We start from the raw sequence: 10,445 nt of genomic DNA on the forward strand, positions 1-10,445 counted from the left end.
CTTCCGACGCACCCATGGAGCCCACACTGTCAGGTGATCTACCTGGGACACCCGACACCGAATCTGTTGATAACGGGCTCAAAGAAGTAGCGTTTCAGGACAAAAAACTGCTTTTTTTCTGTTCCAACAAGCGGGGTACAGGCTAATGTCATAGTATACGGTGATAAGACATGTTATTATAGTTCCACTTAGAATGGCGCGTTGCTGGTACCATCAGATGCAACAATCTCAAAGTAACTGAAAGTAATGCGATGTGTTTTTTCACTTGTGCTTGCTCTTTTTTTTTGCTAGACGTGCAAAAGCCAGTGTCAGCCTCATACACTCAGTGAAATGTACTTGAGCATGCCTAGTTTCAATCAGTTCAAGAACTTACAAGAACAGAAAAATAAAACTCCCAAACAAAACACACATAAAGTGAGAAATTTATTCACTTGGCAGTTCATTTTGTGTAGTGACCAATTCTACTTGGCTTTAACTCTTTTGTTACTACGCCTATTTGAATAGCTGCCGAGTGATCGATGCTTCGAATTGTCGATTTAATTATGTTCACTAAGTTTGTCGTGCACCAGCACTTCAGAGTGGTTAGTCCTCCTAATAAGTTTGAATTTGCTCCTTTTCGCAAGATAAGAGAGTTTTTTACAGAACTTTGCGTAAATTAGTGTACGTGTGTTCATAAAAAAACACGCCCTATTGCTATTCTGTGATGGCAACGACATTCCGTCTGGCTTCTCTAACTAGAATGTTATAAACACCAGTATTAGTTGTGTACTCCATGTTTTTCACAAAGATGCTTCCTAGACACAACTTGTTTTATAAAAGTGAAGATTTTTTAATGTGAAACTTTCGTGTCATTTCGACGACATAATCTGCCCTCCTTGGAGCGGTCGACACGCATGCGGTGCAGTTGTTAAGGTGGTCTGTGCCTAGTTCATGGGCTATATAGGCGTCACTGGCCGTATTCGAAGTTTTTTAGTATAAAACAGTTTTGAGTAGTCCCTGAAAACTCGCATATGTATTCGTGTTCCCTTACATACTTGGGGTGAAATTCTGTTTCTCACCTGCCGCACTTCTTGAGTAAAGGTGATAAGAAGGTGATGAGGAGAAGCCCACACTGTGGACGCTGGCCCGAGTGCGAGAGTTGTGCATCACGGGTGCAGGTAGTGACCCCGAGACACCGTACGGCTGCGGCAGGGGTGCCGTGCTTACTTCCGACGCACCCATGGAGCCCACACTGTCAGGTGATCTACCTGGGACACCCGAAACCGAATCTGTTGATAACGGGCGCAAAGAAGTAGCGTTTCAGGACAAAAAACTGCTTTTTTTCTGTTCCAACAAGCGGGGTACAGGCTAATGTCACAGTATACGGTGATAAGACATGTTATTATAGTTCCACTTAGAATGGCGCGTTGCTGGTACCATCAGATGCAACAATCTCAAAGTAACTGAAAGTAATGCGATGTGTTTTTTCACTTGTGCTTGCTCTTTTATTTTGCTAGACGTGCAAAAGCCAGTGTCAGCCTCATACACTCAGTGAAATGTACTTGAGTATGCCTGGTTTGAATCAGTTCAAGAACTTACAAGAACAGAAAAATTAAACTCCCACACAAAATACACATAAAGTGAGAAATTTATTCACTTGGCAGTTCATTTTGGTTAGTGACAAATTCATCTTGGCATTAACTCTTTCGTTACTACGCCTATTTAAATTGCTGCCGAGTGATCGATGCTTCGAATTGTCGATTTAATTATGTTCACTAAGTTTGTCGTGCACCAGCACTTTAGAGTGGTTAGTCCTCCTAATAAGTTTGAGTTTGCTCCTTTTCGCAAGACAAGAGAGTTTTTTACAGAACTTTGCGTAAATTAGTGTACGTGTGTTCATAAACAAAACACGCCCTATTGCTATTCTGTGATGGCAACGACATTCCGTCTGGCTTCTCTAACTAGAATGTTATAAACACCAGTATTGGTTGTGTACTCCATGTTTTTCACAAAGATGCTTCCTAGACACAACTTGTTTTATAAAAGTGAAGATTGTTTCATTTGAAACTTTCATGTCATTTCGATGACATTATCTGCCCTCCTTGGAGCGGTCGACACGCATGCGGTGCAGTTGTTAAGGTTGTCTGTGCCTAGTTCATGGGCTATATAGGTGTCACTGGCCGTATTCGAAGTTCTTTAGTATAGAACAGTTTTTAGTAGTCCCTGAAAACTCGCATATGTATTGGTGTTCCCTTACATACTTGGGGTGAAATTCTGTTTCTCACCTGCCGCACTTCTTCAGTAAAGGTGACAAGAAGGTGATGAGGAGAAGCCCACACTGTGGACGCTGGCCCGAGTGCGAGAGTTATGCATCACGGGTGCAGGTAGTGACCCCGAGACACCGTACGGCTGCGGCAGGGGTGCCGTGCTTACTTCCGACGCACCCATGGAGCCCACACTGTCAGGTGATCTAACTGGGACACCCGACGCCGAATCTGTTGATAACGGGCTCATAGAAGTAGCGTTTCAGGACAAAAAACTGCTTTTTTTCTGTTCCAACAAGCGGGGTACAGGCTAATGTCATAGTATACGGTGATAAGACATGTTATTATGGTTCCACTTAGAATGGCGCGTTGCTAGTACCATCAGATGCAACAATCTCAAAGTAGCTGAAAGTAATGCGATGTGTTGTTTCACTCGTGCTTGCTCTTTTATTTTGCTGAAAGTGCAAAAGCCAGTGTCAGCCTCATCCACTCAGTGAAATGTACTTGAGCATGCCTGGTTTCAATCAGTTCAAGAACTTACAAGAACAGAAAAATAAAACTCCCACACAAAAGACACATAAAGTGAGAAATTTATTCACCTGGCAGTACATTTTGTGTAGTGACCAATTCTACTTGGCTTTAACTCTTTCGTTACTACGCCTATTTAAATTGCTGCTGAGTGATCGATGCTTCGAATTGTCGATTGAATTATGTTCACTAAATTTGTCGAGCACGAGCACTTTAGAGGTGTTAGTCCTCTTAATAAGTTTGAATTTGCTCCTTTTCGCAAGACAAGAGAGTTTTTTACAGAACTTTGCGTGAATTAGTGTACGTGTGTTGATAAACAAAACACGCCCTATTGCTATTCTGTGATGGCAACGACATTCCTCCTGGCTTCTCTAACTAGAATGTTACAAACACCAGTATTGGTTGTGTACTCCATGTTTTATCACAAAGATGCTTCCTAGATACAACTTGTTTTATAAAAGTGAAGATTGTTTAAATTGAAACTTTCGTGTCCTTTCGATGACATTATCTGCCCTTCTTGGAGCGGTCTACACGCATGCGGTGCAGTTGTTAAGGTGGTCTGTGCTTAGTTCTTGGGCTATATAGGCGTCACTGGCCGTATTCGAAGTTTTTTAGTTTAAAACAGTTTTGAGTAGTCCCTGAAAACTCGCATATGTATTGGTGTTCCCTTACATACTTGGGGTGAAATTCTGTATCTCACCTGTCGCACTTTTTGAGTAAAGGTGATAAGAAGGTGATGAGGAGAAGCCCACACTGTGGACGCTGGCCCGAGTGCGAGAGTTATGCATCACGAGTGCAGGTAGTGACCCCGAGACACCGTACGGCTGCGGCAGGGGTGCCGTGCTTCCTGCCGACGCACTCATGGAGCCCACACTGTCAGGTGATCTACCTGGGACACCCGACACCGAATCTGTTGATAACGGGCTCAAAGAAGCGGCGTTTAAGGACAAAAAACTGCTTTTTTTTGTTCCAAAAGCGGGGTACAGCCTAATGTCATAGTATACGGTGAGAAGACATGTTATTATGGTTCCACTTAAAATTGCGCGTTGCTGTTACAATCAGATGCAACAATCTCAAAGTAGCTGAAAGTAATGCGATGTGTTTTTTCACTTGTGCTTGCTATTTTATTTTGCTAGAAATGCAAAAGCCAGTGTCAGCCTCATCCACTCAGTGAAATTTACTTGAGCATGCCTGGTTTCAATCAGTTCAACAACTTACAAGAACCGAAAAATAAAACTCCCACACAAAAGACACATAAAATGAGAAATTTATTCACCAGGCACTTCATTTTGTGTAGTGACCAATTCATCTTGGCTTTAACTCTTTCGTTACTACGCCTATTTAAATTGCTGCCGAGTGATCGATGCTTCCAATTGTCGACCTAATTATGTTCACTAAATTTGTCGAGCACTAGCACTTTAGAGTGGTTTGTCCTCCTAATAGGTTTGAATTTGCTCCTTTTCGCAAGACAAGAGAGTTTTTTACAGAACTTTCCATGAATTAGTGTACGTGTGTTAATAAACAAAATACGCCCTATTGCTATTCTGTGATGGCAACGACATTCCGTCTGGCTTCTCTAACTAGAATGTTATAAACACCAGTATTGGTTGTGTACTCCATGTTTTATCACAAAGATGCTTCTTAGATACAACTTGTTTTATAAAAGTGAAGATTGTTTAATGTGAAACTTTCGTGTCCTTTCGATGACATTATCTGCCCTTCTTGGAGCGGTCCACACGTACGCGGTGCAGTTGTTAAAGTGGTCTGTGCCTAGTTCATGGGCTATATAGGCGTCACTGGCCGTATTCGAAGTTTTTTAGTATAAAACAGTGTTGAGTACTCCCTGAAAACTCGCATATGTATTGGTGTTCCCTTACATACTTGGGGTGAAATTCTGTTTCTCACCTGCCGCACTTCCTGAGTAAAGGTGACAAGAAGTTGATGAGGAGAACCCCACACTGTGGACACTGGCCCGAGTGCGACAGTTATGCATCACGGGTGCAGGTAGTGACCCCGAGACACCGTACGGCTGCGGCAGGGGTGCCGTGCTTACATCCGACGCACCCTTGGAGCCCACACTGTCAGGTGATCTACCTGGGACACCCGACACCGAATCTGTTGATAACGGGCTCAAAGAAGTAGCGTTTCAGGACAACAAACTGCTTTTTTTCTGTTCCAACAAGCGGGGTACAAGCTAATGTCATAGTCTACGGTGAGAAGACATGTTATTATGGTTCCACTTAGAATGGCGCGTTGCTGGTACCATCAGATGCAACAATCTCAAAGTAGCTGAAAGTAATGTGATGTGTTTTTTCACTTGTGCTCGCTCTTTTATTTTGCTAGAAGTGCAAAAGCCAGTGTCATCCTCATCCACTCAGTGAAATGTACTTAAGCATGCCTGGTTTCAATCAGTTCAAGAACTTACAAGAACAGAAAAATAAAACTCCCACACAAAAGACACCAAAAGTGAGAAATTTATTCACTTGGCAGTTCATTTTGTGTAGTGACCAATTCATCTTGGCTTTAACTCTTTCGTTACTACGCCTATTTAAATTGCTGCCGAGTGATCGATGCTTCGAATTGTCGATTGAATTATGTTCACTAAATTTGTCGTGCACCAGCACTTTAGAGTGGTTAGTCCTCCTAATAAGTTTGAATTTGCTCCTTTTCGCAAGACAAGAGAGTTTTTTACAGAACTTTGCGCAAATTAGCGTACGTGTGTTCATAAACAAAACACGCCCTATTGCTATTATGTGATGGCAACGACATTCCGTCTGGCTTCTCTAACTAGAATGTTATAAACACCAGTATTGGTTGTGTACTCCATGTTTTATCACAAAGATGCTTCCTAGATACAACTTGTTTCATAAAAGTGAAGATTGTTTAAATTGAAACTTTCGTGTCCTTTCGATGACATTATCTGCCCTTCTTGGAGCGGTCCACACGCATGCGGTGCAGTTGTTAAGGTGGTCTGTGCCTAGTTCATGGGCTATATAGGCGTCACTGGCCGTATTCGAAGTTCTTTAGTTTAAAACAGTTTTGAGTAGTCCCTGAAAACTCGCATATGTATTGGTGTTCCAATACATACTTGGGGTGAAATTCTGTATCTCATCTGCCGCACTTTTTGAGTAAAGGTGATAAGAAGGTGATGAGGAGAAGCCCACACTGTGGACGCTGGCCCGAGTGCGAGAGTTATGCATCACGAGTGCAGGTAGTGACCCCGAGACACCGTACGGCTGCGGCAGGGGTGCCGTGCTTACTGCCGACGCACTCATGGAGCCCACACTGTCAGGTGATCTACCTGGGACACCCGACACCGAATCTGTTGATAACGGGCTCAAAGAAGCAGCGTTTCAGGACAAAAAACTGCTTTTTTTTGTTCCAAACAAGCGGGGTACAGGCTAATGTCATAGTATACGGTGAGAAGACATGTTATTAAGGTTCCACTTAAAATTGCGCGTTGCTGGTACAATCAGATGCAACAATCTCATAGTAGCTGAAAGTAATGCGATGTGTTTTTTCACTTGTGCTTGCTCTTTTATTTTGCTAGAAATGCAAAAGCCAGTGTCAGCCTCATCCACTCAGTGAAATGTACTTGAGCATGCCTGGTTTCAATCAGTTCAACAACTTACAAGAACAGAAAAATAAAACTCCCACACAAAAGACACATAAAATGAGAAATTTATTCACCTGGCAGTTCATTTTGTGTAGTGACCAATTCTACTTGGCTTTAACTCTTTTGTTACTACGCCTAATTAAATTGCTGCCGAAGGATCGATGCTTCGAATAGTCGATTTAATTATGTTCACTAAGTTTGTCGTGCACCAGCATTTTGGAGTGGTTAGTCGTCCTAATAAGTATGAATTTGCTCCTTTTCGCAAGACAAGAGAGTTTTTTACAGAACTTTGCGTAAATTAGTGTACGTGTGTTCATAAACAAAGCACGCCCTATTGCTATTCTGTGATGGCAACGACATTCCGTCTGGCTTCTCTAACTAGAATGTTATAAACACCAGTATTGGTTGTGTACTCCATGTTTTTCACAAAGATGCTTCCTAGACACAACTTGTTTTATAAAAGTGAAGATTGTTTAATGTGAAACTTTCATGTCATTTCGATGACATTATCTGCCCTCCTTGGAGCGATCGACACGCATGCGGTGCAGTTGTTAAGGTGGTCTCTGCCTAGTTCATGGGCTATATAGGCGTCACTGGCCGTATTCGAAGTTCTTTAGTATAGAACCGTTTTGAGTAGTCCCTGAAAACTCGCATATGTATTGGTGTTCCCTTACATACATGGGGTGAAATTCTGTTTCTCACCTGCCGCACTTCTTGAGTAAAGATGACAAAAAGGTGATGAGGAGAAGCCCACACTGTGGACGCTGGCCCGAGTGCGAGAGTTATGCATCACGGGTGCAGGTAGTGACCCCGAGACACCGTACGGCTGCGGCAGGGGTGCCGTGCTTACTTCCGACGCACCCATGGAGCCCACACTGTCAGGTGATCTACCTGGGACACCCGACACCGAATCTGTTGATAACGGGCTCAAAGAAGTAGCGTTTCAGGACAAAAAACTGCTTTTTTTCTGTTCCAACAAGCGGGGTACAGGCTAATGTCATAGTATACGGTGATAAGACATGTTTATATAGTTCCACTTAGAATGGCGCGTTGCTGGTACCATCAGATGCAACAATCTCAAAGTAACTGAAAGTAATGCGATGTGTTTTTTCACTTGTGCTTGCTCTTTTATTTTGCTAGACGTGCAAAAGCCAGTGTCAGCCTCATACACTCAGTGAAATGTACTTAAGCATGCCTGGTTTCAATCAGTTCAAGAACTTACAAGAACAGAAAAATAAAACTCCCACACAAAAGACACCAAAAGTGAGAAATTTATTCACTTGGCAGTTCATTTTGTGTAGTGACCAATTCATCTTGGCTTTAACTCTTTCGTTACTACGCCTATTTAAATTGCTGCCGAGTGATCGATGCTTCCAATTGTCGACCTAATTATGTTCACTAAATTTGTCGAGCACTAGCACTTTAGAGTGGTTTGTCCTCCTAATAGGTTTGAATTTGCTCCTTTTCGCAAGACAAGAGAGTTTTTTACAGAACTTTCCATGAATTAGTGTACGTGTGTTAATAAACAAAATACGCCCTATTGCTATTCTGTGATGGCAACGACATTCCTCCTGGCTTCTCTAACTAGAATGTTATAAACACCAGTATTGGTTGTGTACCCCATGTTTGATCACAAAGATGCTTCCTAGATACAACTTGTTTTATAAAAGTGAAGATTGTTTAAATTGAAACTTTCGTGTCCTTTCGATGACATTATCTGCCCTTCTTGGAGCGGTCTACACGCATGCGGTGCAGTTGTTAAGGTGGTCTGTGCCTAGTTCTTGGGCTATATAGGCGTCACTGGCCGTATTCGAAGTTTTTTAGTTTAAAACAGTTTTGAGTAGTCCCTGAAAACTCGCATATGTATTGGTGTTCCCTTACATACTTGGGGTGAAATTCTGTATCTCACCTGCCGCACTTTTTGAGTAAAGTGATAAGAAGGTGATGAGGAGAAGCCCACACTGTGGACGCTGGCCCGAGTGCGAGAGTTATGCATCACGAGTGCAGGTAGTGACCCCGAGACACCGTACGGCTGCGGCAGGGGTGCCGTGCTTCCTGCCGACGCACTCATGGAGCCCACACTGTCAGGTGATCTACCTGGGACACCCGACACCGAATCTGTTGATAACGGGCTCAAAGAAGCGGCGTTTAAGGACAAAAAACTGCTTTTTTTTTGTTCCAAAAGCGGGGTACAGCCTAATGTCATAGTATACGGTGAGAAGACATGTTATTATGGTTCCACTTAAAATTGCGCGTTGCTGTTACAATCAGATGCAACAATCTCAAAGTAGCTGAAAGTAATGCGATGTGTTTTTTCACTTGTGCTTGCTCTTTTATTTTGCTAGAAATGCAAAAGCCAGTGTCAGCCTCATCCACTCAGTGAAATTTACTTGAGCATGCCTGGTTTCAATCAGTTCAACAACTTACAAGAATTGAAAAATAAAACTCCCACACAAAAGACACATAAAATGAGAAATTTATTCACCAGGCACTTCATTTTGTGTAGTGACCAATTCATCTTGGCTTTAACTCTTTCGTTACTACGCCTATTTAAATTGCTGCCGAGTGATCGATGCTTCCAATTGTCGACCTAATTATGTTCACTAAATTTGTCGAGCACTAGCACTTTAGAGTGGTTTGTCCTCCTAATAGGTTTGAATTTGCTCCTTTTCGCAAGACAAGAGAGTTTTTTACAGAACTTTCCATGAATTAGTGTACGTGTGTTAATAAACAAAACACGCCCTATTGCTATTCTGTGATGGCAACGACATTCCGTCTGGCTTCTCTAACTAGAATGTTATAAACACCAGTATTGGTTGTGTACTCCATGTTTTATCACAAAGATGCTTCCTAGATACAACTTGTTTCATAAAAGTGAAGATTGTTTAAATTGAAACTTTCGTGTCCTTTCGATGACATTATCTGCCCTTCTTGGAGCGGTCCACACGCATGCGGTGCAGTTGTTAAGGTGGTCTGTGCCTAGTTCATGGGCTATATAGGCGTCACTGGCCGTATTCGAAGTTCTTTAGTTTAAAACAGTTTTGAGTAGTCCCTGAAAACTCGCATATGTATTGGTGTTCCAATACATACTTGGGGTGAAATTCTGTATCTCATCTGCCGCACTTTTTGAGTAAAGGTGATAAGAAGGTGATGAGGAGAAGCCCACACTGTGGACGCTGGCCCGAGTGCGAGAGTTATGCATCACGAGTGCAGGTAGTGACCCCGAGACACCGTACGGCTGCGGCAGGGGTGCCGTGCTTACTGCCGACGCACTCATGGAGCCCACACTGTCAGGTGATCTACCTGGGACACCCGACACCGAATCTGTTGATAACGGGCTCAAAGAAGCAGCGTTTCAGGACAAAAAACTGCTTTTTTTTGTTCCAACAAGCGGGGTACAGGCTAATGTCATAGTATACGGTGAGAAGACATGTTATTAAGGTTCCACTTAAAATTGCGCGTTGCTGGTACAATCAGATGCAACAATCTCATAGTAGCTGAAAGTAATGCGATGTGTTTTTTCACTTGTGCTTGCTCTTTTATTTTGCTAGAAATGCAAAAGCCAGTGTCAGCCTCATCCACTCAGTGAAATGTACTTGAGCATGCCTGGTTTCAATCAGTTCAACAACTTACAAGAACAGAAAAATAAAACTCCCACACAAAAGACACATAAAATGAGAAATTTATTCACCTGGCAGTTCATTTTGTGTAGTGACCAATTCTACTTGGCTTTAACTCTTTTGTTACTACGCCTAATTAAATTGCTGCCGAAGGATCGATGCTTCGAATAGTCGATTTAATTATGTTCACTAAGTTTGTCGTGCACCAGCATTTTGGAGTGGTTAGTCGTCCTAATAAGTATGAATTTGCTCCTTTTCGCAAGACAAGAGAGTTTTTTACAGAACTTTGCGTAAATTAGTGTACGTGTGTTCATAAACAAAGCACGCCCTATTGCTATTCTGTGATGGCAACGACATTCCGTCTGGCTTCTCTAACTAGAATGTTATAAACACCAGTATTGGTTGTGTACTCCATGTTTTTCACAAAGATGCTTCCTA

The sequence above is a fragment of the Rhipicephalus microplus genome, chromosome 4, assembly GCF_043290135.1.
Source record: "Rhipicephalus microplus isolate Deutch F79 chromosome 4, USDA_Rmic, whole genome shotgun sequence".
In the NCBI taxonomy this organism is placed as follows: Eukaryota; Metazoa; Arthropoda; class Arachnida; order Ixodida; family Ixodidae; genus Rhipicephalus; species Rhipicephalus microplus.